Source organism: Scyliorhinus torazame, chromosome 5 (genome assembly GCF_047496885.1).
Source record: "Scyliorhinus torazame isolate Kashiwa2021f chromosome 5, sScyTor2.1, whole genome shotgun sequence".
NCBI lineage: Eukaryota > Metazoa > Chordata > Chondrichthyes > Carcharhiniformes > Scyliorhinidae > Scyliorhinus > Scyliorhinus torazame.
The window spans coordinates 202036956-202048914 of record NC_092711.1 but is presented as its reverse complement, the minus strand read 5'-3'; the positions used below and the strand labels follow the sequence as shown (position 1 = coordinate 202048914).

Here is an 11959-nt window from a genome sequence, read left to right as displayed (position 1 = left end):
ACTTGACAATTACACTGGGTCAGTAATAACAAGTAGTGGCTACAGTCCAAGAGGAATACACCAATATTCACCACAGCTATATCCTTCCAAGCCATACCCACACATTCTTTCCACACCAGCAGTGCAGTCAATGACAGCTTATGCTGGACAAACCCAGTATTCAGGAATGCAGCAGCCAGCAGTCTATGCAGCATATTCTCAAACAGGCCAGCACTACGGATCGCCCACTTATGGAATCAAGACCGAAGGAGGACTACCGCAAGCACAATCTGCACTGCAGACTGGATGCCTTAGTTACAGCCCAGGATTTGCTGCACCCCAGCTTGGCCAAATGGCATATTCCTATCAGATGCAAGGTTCTAGTTTCACACCATCACCCGGTATTTATGCGAGCTGCAATTCTGTTTCCAATTTGACAAGCTTCAACATTTCTAATCAGGATTACGCTTCATACACAGCATTTGGCCAAAACCAATATGCACAGTATTATCCAACTTCCACATCTGGCACATCCATGACCTCGAATGATACTGTTGATGGTACCTCTTCAACGTCAACGACTTATCAGCTACAAGATGCCATCCAACATCACCATCACAAGCATCGAAAAATAAAGACTCCAAATCAGACAGCGAAGTGATTTGACCACTTCTTGGTTCCTGATACACAGGGACACCGATGGTGTTCACAAGAACATGCCACCATCAAACTCACCACCCCACCAAGAGAGACATTTGACCATGATGATTGAAGGGTTTTGGACTCGTACATTTGATTTGGACTTATTGTTTAATCACTGTTCTCATGACATGTACATACCATAACTTATCTACCTGTTTTTTGTTCAATTTTCTTTAAGTGTACAGAAAATATGTAACATGTAAAAAAGGGGGGATGTGGTGATATGCATCACTGTAAAGACACAAGGGGTTAATGGAAATACATGTAGACTAGCTAGACACCAGAGGGAGCACCAGAGACATGACACACAGACATTCAACCAATAGAACAGTTAGTTAGGACACGACCAATGGGCATTCACAATACACACAGAGGTGACACGACCACAGGAGAGCATTACACCAACCCATATATAAAGGACACAACACACATGATCTGCCTCTTTCCAGTGGAGACAGTCAGTGAGTAGAGACACAGGGTTGATTCAATATTACACCCACCGCGTGGATTGTAGCAGACTGGTTAGTCAGTCTGAGTAGCTATAGAAGGATTAACAGTAGTGGTGAACCCGAGTAGGAGAAGTGTAAATAGTTTAATAAACGTGTTGAAGTTATCTCCACGTCTGAACCTTCCTTTGTCAAGTGCACCACAAGGAAGCCGCTTATGCCACGCTGAGAGCATAAGAAGACAGGGTGGTGGAGGGAGGGGGAACACATGGAAGGAGGGACAAACAAGGCTAGAAAGGGAATAACAGTAGGGCGACAAAGTGCCACAACCAAGGGCACGGAACAAGGAATCTCTGCAAGCATCCACCCAGTACGGTCTCTGCTACTCCACTACTGGGCCGATATCTGGGGTTTGAGTATCTGTGTGTGTCTCTCTCCAGCTGGCACTGAAACTTCAGGGGCCAGGGGATGCCGCACTGGGACACCTCCACGGAAGAGAGCACTGAATCAAGCCTGCCGTTTATCCCTAACCGGAAGCCTGAGGCTTATATCACACAGATCTCCAGACCCCTACCAATGCCCAGGTGATTCTCTCTCTTGCCGGTGGTGCAACACCCACCCGGTTCCTACTTCGCTGGAGTAGCTTTCCCAAGAGAGAGAATAGGACACTGCTGTTTATTACCTAACCAGCAGCCTGTCCTGAGTGAATCGCTCAAGATGACCCTAGATTCTTGAACCCGGAATTAAGGTGAGGAATATCTTAACAATGACTTGGTCAGAGATCGCTGGTGAGAGATTGAAGAATTTAAACGACTCCAATTATCAGCAAATCGAGGTTTATTGCAAAACCCAGGTCAAAATCATCAAACAGAAGAAATTATAATAAAATCTTAAACTCTAACACAAACTAAGTCTATTCAGAAAGTACTATAACGGACACAACGAAAAATCTTATTGTTACACAGTTTTAGCAATGACACAGAACACAAATCAAGTCCCCTTCCCCAAAGCCTCAACCACTATCAAGGTCAAGGGAGTTTCGCAAGCTGCTGCAGGGTACTTACAGTCACAGGCTGCAGGAGGTCAAGTCAAAGGTGAAGAGGTCAAGCCAAGAGCCCCTCAATCGAAACACAGCCCCTTTTATATCCGTTTTACCTGGCTTTTTCCTGTGTTTGGCCAGCCCCCTTTGCATTGAATTGGTAAGGTTCAAAGTTCCCGCTGGTCCCGCCCCCTTTGAGCCGGTCAGGGCTGTCGACTTCCGGGTTTTCCTCCCCCTTTGCGTTGTATCGGTCCAAGTTTAAAGTTCCCGCTGGTCCCGCCCCCTTTGAGCCGGTCAGAGCTGTTCGCTTCCGGGTTCTCCTCGCAGGTCCGCTCCTTCCAGCCAGGCAGACCTGCCGCGATTTGAATTTGGCGCCGACTCCGCCCCCTCCACCCAGTGAGTTCCTGCCGGTGGCTTCTGTCAGGATTGGAGTACCTCCCCCAGGTCCGCCTCCAACTTGGTTTTTTCTACCGTTTATCTTCAAGGGGCTTTTCCAGCGCAATATACTGAGCCCAGACAGTCTGCTTTTTGGGATAACAAGGTTAAGCTCTCTTGTGAAGATTTTCAAAGTCTTCCAGCTGCTCCGGAGATGGCTGCTATTCTCACCTTGCTATGTTGATGGGGTGTTAATTGGATTCTGCTCTGGTGGAGGCCAAGTCATTTACATCTGCATGGGGCTATGACCATCCCATTGTCCTGCTTGCAGGCAGGCCCCTTACAGCATTACCATGCCCCTTTGTCTGTGTTTTAATCTCATCTAGTTGTCTGGCTCCTTCTTCCTTGTAGCTCCTGGGGGGGGTTTGTAAATACCTATGCCCCTACTCAGCTCAGCGGACCAAGCCTGCTGGGAAATTTGGTTACGTTCCCTTGGCTGAAAAGTGTCCAGTTTACAGTCTCTGGGTTTTATCCTTGGGCAGTCCAAAAAGGGCCGAATTGCCCGAAAACCTTACAGATGCCCCTTCGATACGTCCCTACTTGCTTGGACCGTATCGACACAGGTGAAGGGCAATCATTTCCTTTTGTGTGGACCGTAGGCCCCCCCTCAACAACATGCGAAACTACAAGTCCCAAGACAGTTCCCTTAATCTAGGCTACCCCTAATTTCATTGAAAGGGAAAGACAAGACCATACTTAATTCAAACACACAGTAACATACACACATTTCACCGGAACCCCAAACGTAAGGGTCCCTGTACATATATCACAATCAAGTAACTGAAACCCGCGAATCCATACACCTATTTACATTTGAATCTCTTTATTTCACTAAGGATCCTCTTTTCTTGGCTGCACTTCGCTTCTTCCCGTTGAAGGCTCTTCATTTTTCCTCCATCGTCGATACCTGCAGCTGAGAGGTTCAGTACAACTGAGGCGACAGCATAATGTACCCCCTGGTACAACATTTCCTTTGTGGGGACAAACACTAAACCATTCTCAGGCCCCCCTGGTGGTGATCGGACAGTTGAGGGTCGATTGGTTGGGCTGTGGGCAGGGGTCGCTTTACCTGAACCAGCAGTTCGGTAGCTTTTACAGTCATCCCTTCCCTGGGCGTTACACATCCCTCCCCACTGCGGTCAATTCATCCCGTTCCCTGGGTTCTGCCACCACCTAACAAAAGTGATCGATGCCCCTTGTGGACATGCCTTGGTAGACCCCCATAAACACAAATAAATGCCCTGGTCAGAAGCCCACCACTTATCCCAGCAAACGGTGATCCTACCCGTGACCCCGTGATGGTCCGGTAGGTGTTGTTGTCCAGGCGTTCCCAGTCCGAGGACCGATCCCTCATGTCCAGGCTCAGCTTCCTGAGCCACCACCATCTCCCCAAAGGAACGTCCCCTTGCAGAGTACAGAGGCCTCTCCATAGGCGAAGCTCTGGTGGCTGGAGTACCTGGTCGAGTTCGACCCCAGCCATCCAGGCCACCTCCCCAGGTGTGAGTAGCGTGTCTGCTCTGTGGCCACCTGGTCTCCCTGTCCGGTAGTGACAAGAGGGGCTCTGCCGCCAGAGCACCCATAGACAAAGGACTCTTCTGTCTCGCCTCTGCGGAGTTCTCCCGGTCCCACCATCACCAAGATCATCAAACTCCACATCGTCGGGTGCCCCATCTGTAAAACAGACAAAACACATCCTTGCCTCTACAGAACTACCTACCTTAAAGTGCATGGCTTCTATCCAGCGGCAGCAGCAGCTTCCGCTTTGAAGATGTGAAATCAACATGAAATTGCCGCAGCCTGTCTGTGGTTCTGTGTCCACAGCCCGGCTCCACCAGGGTCCTAGTGCCTGCTGCTATCATTATACCATTGCACTAGGCGCTTCTGTGATCCCACGATCCTAAATAACCCACACACCACTACACACTAATTAGAACTAGGAGGGGGAAAATGATATATACAATGCCACCCGTCTCCGGGTGGCCAAATTAAAACTGGGCCCCGCTAAACTGGGGCAGTTCATCTGTTTGGACCAACGGCTCGGGCCAGACCTCCCCCTCCCGGGGGTCCGGACTGCCCCTCGCCTCTCCTTCCCCAACAGGGTTCGGGGATCCCTCAGCGCTCCCTTCTACTCGGGCCCCCTTACTGCGGGTTCTAGGGAGGTGTGATGGGGACCATCTTACCGGGGGCTTGGAGACCCGATTGCTCCTCCGTTCCCTGGATGGTTCCCACGCCCAAGGTGATACCTCCCTCTCCTCTGCCTCCCTAGCCTCTATACTAAGGCAGGCCACCTGACCCACAGGTAATGGCTTGGAAATCGTTACTGTCCCTGGGCTGGGTGCTTGCAGCACTGTCGATTTCTTTGGGACTGCCCCTTCGGGACAGCACCTTGTCACCGGTTGTGTGACCGTGGAGTCAGGGACCTCCCCCACCGTCGTTAATTCTACGGGGGGTTTCTCCACTACCACCCCCAGTCTTCCCCCCACCTTGCTCTTTCTTGCCCTTATGGGGTGGAACAATTTAAATTGACTGATGTGGCGTTCGCATGGGTCCCACCTTAAGGGATTTAAACTGCAAATAGCCGCTGAGGCAGCCTCCAGAATGGGACCCTGCACCTGGACCGGACCAGGGTCTGGGGCTAGAACTACCCCTGTGCTCCCTTTTTCCTGAGGCTGCTCCCTGGGTAGTCATACGGGTTCTTGTGGTGTGGGTGCGGGCAGGCCCTGGCCCGTTGCCATTGCCACCTGTCCCGACCCAGCTGCTAGGCTCTGCAAAAAGGCTAAAAGTTTCTTTACCTCGATGGTTTCCGGGGCAGCTGCTCCTGCCGCCGGGGTCTGACTCTCTACTGCGGGAGCCCTCTCCTGCTTGCTAGGGTTTTTACATTCCCTCTTGAAATGCCCGGCCTTCCCACACCCGTAGCATACCGGTTTCTTGTCGGAGGTCCGGGAGCCCTCATGCTTCCACTCGCTCTTAGGGGGTGCTGGTGTGATTCCATGCACCTGACCCTTATGGGGCTTTTCCTCTCTCCTCTCCCCGTTGCGATATGCAAGGGTGAGTTTTCTAAGGACCTCTGCCTCATTAAGGTCCGGACTCTGCGGGTCGAACCAGTGTTCGGCCTTTGCCCTAACGTGAGGGAGACAGTTAGCTACGAGGGTCTTCAGCCAGTGGGCGGTTCTTTCCCCTAAATTCCGTCTATCCGCGGGAACCCCGCATGCCTCCATATAGACAATCCACAGCCTGTCTGCGAACATGGTGGGAGATTCCCCTGGTTGCTGCTTGGTTTCCCCCACCCTCATGAAAGGGCTCCCCAGATTCAAGCCCATCGCCTCCAGAACAGCAGTCTGTGCTGCCGCCCATGTGTCAGGTCTTCCCCCATTCCCGGAGGTCACTGCCCTGCATAGTTGGGGATCTAGGGTCATCAGGAGCATCCTTATTTGCTCCCCCTCGTCGCAGTCATTAATGCTGGCTGCCTGCTCCACCTCCATAAAATGAAGCGACGGATCCCCTTTTGGAGTTAGCCTGGGAACGTGGGCCACCATCCCCCTGAGCGCGGATGCCCCATGAGGAATGATAATGTCGCCCTCAACCAGTCCCCTATCTGCCAGCCCCGCCGGGGGACCATACCTTCTCTGCCTGACAGGGCACATCTGCCCTACCTGGGGTTCCTGCTCCTCCGCCTCACTGTCTGACTCTTCTTCTCCTGTGTCCTCTCGCCCTACCACCCCTGGGTTAACTACCCACACAGGAGATGCTGTTACCTGGGGATCCCTCTCTGCTCCCCCTTGGGCCCGTCCCTTCCTGGACTCCCCGTTCCCCGCCTGCCGACCCGGGCACGATCCCGGTGCCTCAGGAGGCGGTCTATTCCCCTTGGCCTTTGGGGAATCATCCGCTGCGAGGAACACCTTGCCCCTAGGGAACCCCCCTGGACCTACCAGGTGTATCTGTCCCCTGACCTTGGACAAGGTCTCCTCCAACTCCGTTATTCGTGCCTGGCACGGCCCATGGACACAGTCCCCTACTTCCTCGCGAGCCACTCGGTACGCTGCCTGGATGTCCCGGAACTTCCCCTCCAGCTTCCTACACTGCTCTGTACTCCGAGCATAGAGTTCCTGGAGCCTCCGTTCCTTTTCTTTACCCTCCACTATCTGGCAGTGGAGATAGTCCTTCTCGCACCGGTTAGACTCGCTTTCCTGTTTCATTTCTGCCAATTCCTCCCGCAGTCGTTCCGCTGCGCTAGCCTCCTGCTCTAACTCTTCGACCCTTTGCTCTGTTTTGACTACCTGCTGGGACAGGCAGACCAGCCAAACTGCCTTCTCCAAGTGCCTTTTGTGCGCCTTACTTTCTGTCCATGCAGCCGCTGCCATTACCGGTTGCTCCGCATTGATTAGTTCTGAGACCCAAGGTTTGGTGAGGTTGACCTTTTGCCACATATACGAGAAGATTCTCTCCTCCATTTTACTTCGTTCCCTCACCCCCTCTGCCAAGTCACATACTCCACGCCACCGGGGTCCTGCCGCGGTCGCCATTGTAGAGGGTGCCATCTCTGCTACTCCACTACTGGGCCGATATCTGGGGTTTGAGTATCTGTGTGTGTCTCTCTCCAGCTGGCACTGAAACTTCAGAGGCCAGGGGATGCCGCACTGGGACACCTCCACGGAAGAGAGCACTGAATCAAGCCTGCCGTTTATCCCTAACCGGAAGCCTGAGGCTTATATCACACAGATATCCAGACCCCTACCAATGCCCAGGTGATTCTCTCTCTTGCCGGTGGTGCAACACCCACCCGGTTCCTACTTCGCTGGAGTAGCTTTCCCAAGAGAGAGAATAGGACACTGCTGTTTATTACCTAACCAGCAGCCTGTCCTGAGTGAATCGCTCAAGATGACCCTAGATTCTTGAACCCGGAATTAAGGTGAGGAATATCTTAACAATGACTTGGTCAGAGATCGCTGGTGAGAGATTGAAGAATTTAAACGACTCCAATTATCAGCAAATCAAGGTTTATTGCAAAACCCAGGTCAAAATCATCAAACAGAAGAAATTATAATAAAATCTTAAACTCTAACACAAACTAAGTCTATTCAGAAAGTACTATAACGGACACAACGAAAAATCTTATTGTTACACAGTTTTAGCAATGACACAGAACACAAATCAAGTCCCCTTCCCCAAAGCCTCAACCACTATCAAGGTCAAGGGAGTTTCGCAAGCTGCTGCAGGGTACTTACAGTCACAGGCTGCAGGAGGTCAAGTCAAAGGTGAAGAGGTCAAGCCAAGAGCCCCTCAATCGAAACACAGCCCCTTTTATATCCGTTTTACCTGGCTTTTTCCTGTGTTTGGCCAGCCCCCTTTGCATTGAATTGGTAAGGTTCAAAGTTCCCGCTGGTCCCGCCCCCTTTGAGCCGGTCAGGGCTGTCGACTTCCGGGTTTTCCTCCCCCTTTGCGTTGTATCGGTCCAAGTTTAAAGTTCCCGCTGGTCCCGCCCCCTTTGAGCCGGTCAGAGCTGTTCGCTTCCGGGTTCTCCTCGCAGGTCCGCTCCTTCCAGCCAGGCAGACCTGCCGCGATTTGAATTTGGCGCCGACTCCGCCCCCTCCACCCAGTGAGTTCCTGCCGGTGGCTTCTGTCAGGATTGGAGTACCTCCCCCAGGTCCGCCTCCAACTTGGTTTTTTCTACCGTTTATCTTCAAGGGGCTTTTCCAGCGCAATATACTGAGCCCAGACAGTCTGCTTTTTGGGATAACAAGGTTAAGCTCTCTTGTGAAGATTTTCAAAGTCTTCCAGCTGCTCCGGAGATGGCTGCTATTCTCACCTTGCTATGTTGATGGGGTGTTAATTGGATTCTGCTCTGGTGGAGGCCAAGTCATTTACATCTGCATGGGGCTATGACCATCCCATTGTCCTGCTTGCAGGCAGGCCCCTTACAGCATTACCATGCCCCTTTGTCTGTGTTTTAATCTCATCTAGTTGTCTGGCTCCTTCTTCCTTGTAGCTCCTGGGGGGGTTTGTAAATACCTATGCCCCTACTCAGCTCAGCGGACCAAGCCTGCTGGGAAATTTGGTTACGTTCCCTTGGCTGAAAAGTGTCCAGTTTACAGTCTCTGGGTTTTATCCTTGGGCAGTCCAAAAAGGGCCGAATTGCCCGAAAACCTTACAATACGTAGCAATGTCACAAGTAGGGATTGGGAGTTGTATATCTGGGGTGGGGAAGTGAGTTGGGAGCTGGTAGCAGAGTGGGATTGCTCTTGAATTAGTGAGTTAGAGGAGCAGATTAATGCTCCAAAGACATGAGGTCAAATTGCCGCTGTTAAATATGAAATGCTTCTCATTAATAATGATCATGCAGCTCCCAGGTTGTTGGAACATCCAGGTTCACCAACGTCCAAGGAGGGAGGAGATCTGCAGTCCTGACCCAATCTGTTCTACCTGTGACAGCAATATATTTTGCTCTTAATTGTCCTCGTAAATTGTCCCACAAACCTCTCAGTTGCATCAGATTGCCAGAGGGAAGTTGCATAATAATAAATTCAGACAAATACACATCCTGGCCATTTGACTCTGCAAAGTCCTCCTCCATAAGAGCTGGGGGCTTCTGACAAAATTGGGAGAGCTGCCCCACAAACTAGTCAAAGCAATAACCTGACATAGTTATACTCATGGAGTTTTACTTTACAGACAATGTCCCAAACACCAACATAACAATCCCTGAGAGTCCTCAACATTGACACCGTAGTCATGTCTACTGGTGGCAATCTTTGGAGTGTCAGACTCCCCAGAGCTCCTTGAGCGGGGGTAGGCTGATGTCTTAGCCTTTGCCTCTTTGGTGGTTCGGAGGCGAGTTCTGCTTGGATGGAGGTCGGCAGAACCGCCCAGGGCCTCAGCATGAATGGGTGACCTGGCACAATTCCTGCTATTGAAAAAAATTAAATATACCCTGAGAGGTTTGGAAGAAGGGTTCTATTCCAGGTGGGTGCCATTTATCACTTTCTTTCAGGGCTTGTTCGTGACCAGCAATTAGGGAGATGGGATGGGAGGGTTAGCAGGGGAAGGGGTAAGAGAGGGACGATAGTGGGGCTGAGGGGTGATAGAGGATTTAGGATTGCTGCTTTTACTTAGTTGAAATAAAAAGGACAAACTATTTGTATGAGATAGTTAAGTCTTTGTATGTAAGAATTTGATAATGTTTGGAATAAAATATATTTGAATAAAAACATTGACTCTGAACCCCATATTCTCTTATGGTACCAGTTTAAAAAAAATATTTGTTCAGGGAATGTGGGTGTCTTTGGCTTGGCCTTTTGTGAGCTGCCTTCTTGAACTGCTGTAGTCTATGTGGTGTAGGTATACCCACTGTGCAGTTATCGAGGGAGTTTGAACATATTGATCTCGCCGCAATGAAGGAACGGCAATATATTTCCAAGTCCAAGTGGTGAATGGCTTGGAGGGGAATCTCCAGGTAGTGGTGTTCTGATGTGTCAGCTGTCCTTGTACTTCTAGATGGTAGTGGGTTTGGAAGGTGCTCCTTCAGGAACCTTGGTGAGATCCTGCAGTGCATCTGGTACACACGGCTGCCACTGTGCGTCAGGGGTCGAAGGAGTGAATGTTTGTGGATGGGGAGCCAAACAAGGGGGCTGCTTTGTCCTGGATGTTGTCAAGCTTCTTGAACATTGTTGGAGCTGAACTCATCCAGGCAAGTGGAGAGTATTCCATCACACACCTGATTTGTGCCTGGCAGATGGTGGACAGGCTTTGGCAAGTCAAGAGGTGAGTTACTCGCCACAGGATTCCTAGCCTCTGACCTGTTCTCATAACCACAATATTTATATGGCTTCAGTTGCTGCTCAGTGGTAACCCCCAAGATGCTGATAGTGGGCATTCAGTGATGGTAATGCCATTGAATGTCCAGGGGCGATGGTTCAGTTTACTCTTGATGGAAAGAGTCATTGCCTTGCACTTGTGTGGTGCAAATGTTAATTGCCACATCATCCCAAACCTGGCTAAGATCCAGGTCTTGCTGCATTTGGACATGTACTACCTCAGTATTTGAGCAGTTGTGAATGAAGCTGAACACTGTGCATTCATCAGTGAACATACCCACTTGTGACCTTATAATGGAAGGAATGTAATTGATGAAGATGGTTGGGCCTAAGACATTACCCTGAGGAACTCCTGCAATGATGTTCTGGAAGTGATATGACTGACTGCCAACAATGAAAACCATCTTCCTCTGTGCCAGGAATGAAACCAACCAGAAGAGACTGAAACATGGGCAAGGAAGCATCTTGCGGGTTACCATCTGCTGCCATTCCTCAGCTGGTGAATCAATACTACTCCACATTGAACACCTAAAGGAAGAGGCACTCAGGGTGGCAAAGACAAAGACTGTGCATTTGTTGAAGAACTTCAATATCCATCACCAAGATTGACCCAAATGAATGTGTTTGGGGAGGTGGGGATGTTTGGGGGTCAGGGGGGTAGTTGGGTAATGGGGTATTCGGGTTTGTTTTGGGGGAATCATCAGAGGTAGGCTATGGGTTGTTGAAGGGGGGATCGAGGGGTAGGAAGGGGAATGGGGTGTAGTCAGTAATATGGTCACCAGAAATAAGTAAATTTACCCATGTTATGTTCCTCGTGCTCAATGTGGGAGTTCAGGGACCTGGCCGATGCCCCTGACTCCTTCATGTGCGGGAAGTGTGTCCAGCTGCAGATCCTGTTAGACCGCATGACGGCTCTGGAGCTGCGCATGGACTCACTTTGGAGCATCCGCGATGCTGAGGAGGTCGTGGAAAGCACGTTCAGTGAGTTGGTCACACCACAGATTAGGGTTGGTGAGGGAGACAGGGAATGGGTGACCAAAAGAGCAGGATGGCAGTGCAGGTGTCCTCTGCGGTCATCTCCCTCCAAAACAGGTATACCGTTTTGGATACTGTGGAGGAGATGACTCACCAGGGGAAGGCAGTAGTAGCCAGGCTCATGGCACCGTGGTTGGCTCTGCTGCACAGAAGGGCGGGAAAAAGACTGGCAGGGCTATAGTCATCGGGGATTCAATCGTAAGGGGAGTAGACAGGCGATTCTGTGGTCGAAAACGAGACTCCCGAATGGTATGTTACCTTCTGGGTGCACGGGTCACAGATGTCTCAGATCGGCTGCAGGACATACTGAAGGGGGAAGGTGAACAGCCAGTTGTCGTGGTGCATATAGGCACCAACGATATAGGTAAAAAGCGGGATGTGGTCCTACAATCAGAATTTAGGGAGTTTGGAGATAAGTTAAAAAGTCGGACCTCAAAGGTGGTAATCTCAGGATTGCTACCAGTGCCACGAGACAGTCAGAGTAGAAATTCAACAATAGTCAGAATGAATAC

At 50.6% G+C, this 11959-nt stretch overlaps 1 protein-coding gene and 1 pseudogene across 6 annotated transcripts in view; one reads left to right on the top strand and one right to left on the bottom strand.

Annotated features, from left to right (window-relative positions):
• LOC140420885 (sodium- and chloride-dependent neutral and basic amino acid transporter B(0+)-like) overlaps window positions 1–11959 on the bottom strand; it is a 138165-nt gene that overhangs the window by 13729 nt on the left and 112477 nt on the right. Inside the window, exon 9 of one of the 6 annotated variants that reach the window (XM_072504996.1) lies at window positions 2021–4272. The exons of the other annotated variants lie outside the window; for them this stretch is intronic. The gene's annotated coding sequence lies outside the window, so the exon portion shown is untranslated. Of the gene's footprint in view, window positions 1–2020; window positions 4273–11959 lie in introns of those variants that run through there. 6 annotated transcript variants of the gene reach the window in all.
• Window positions 2–10857, top strand: LOC140422567 (protein phosphatase EYA4 pseudogene; annotated as a pseudogene).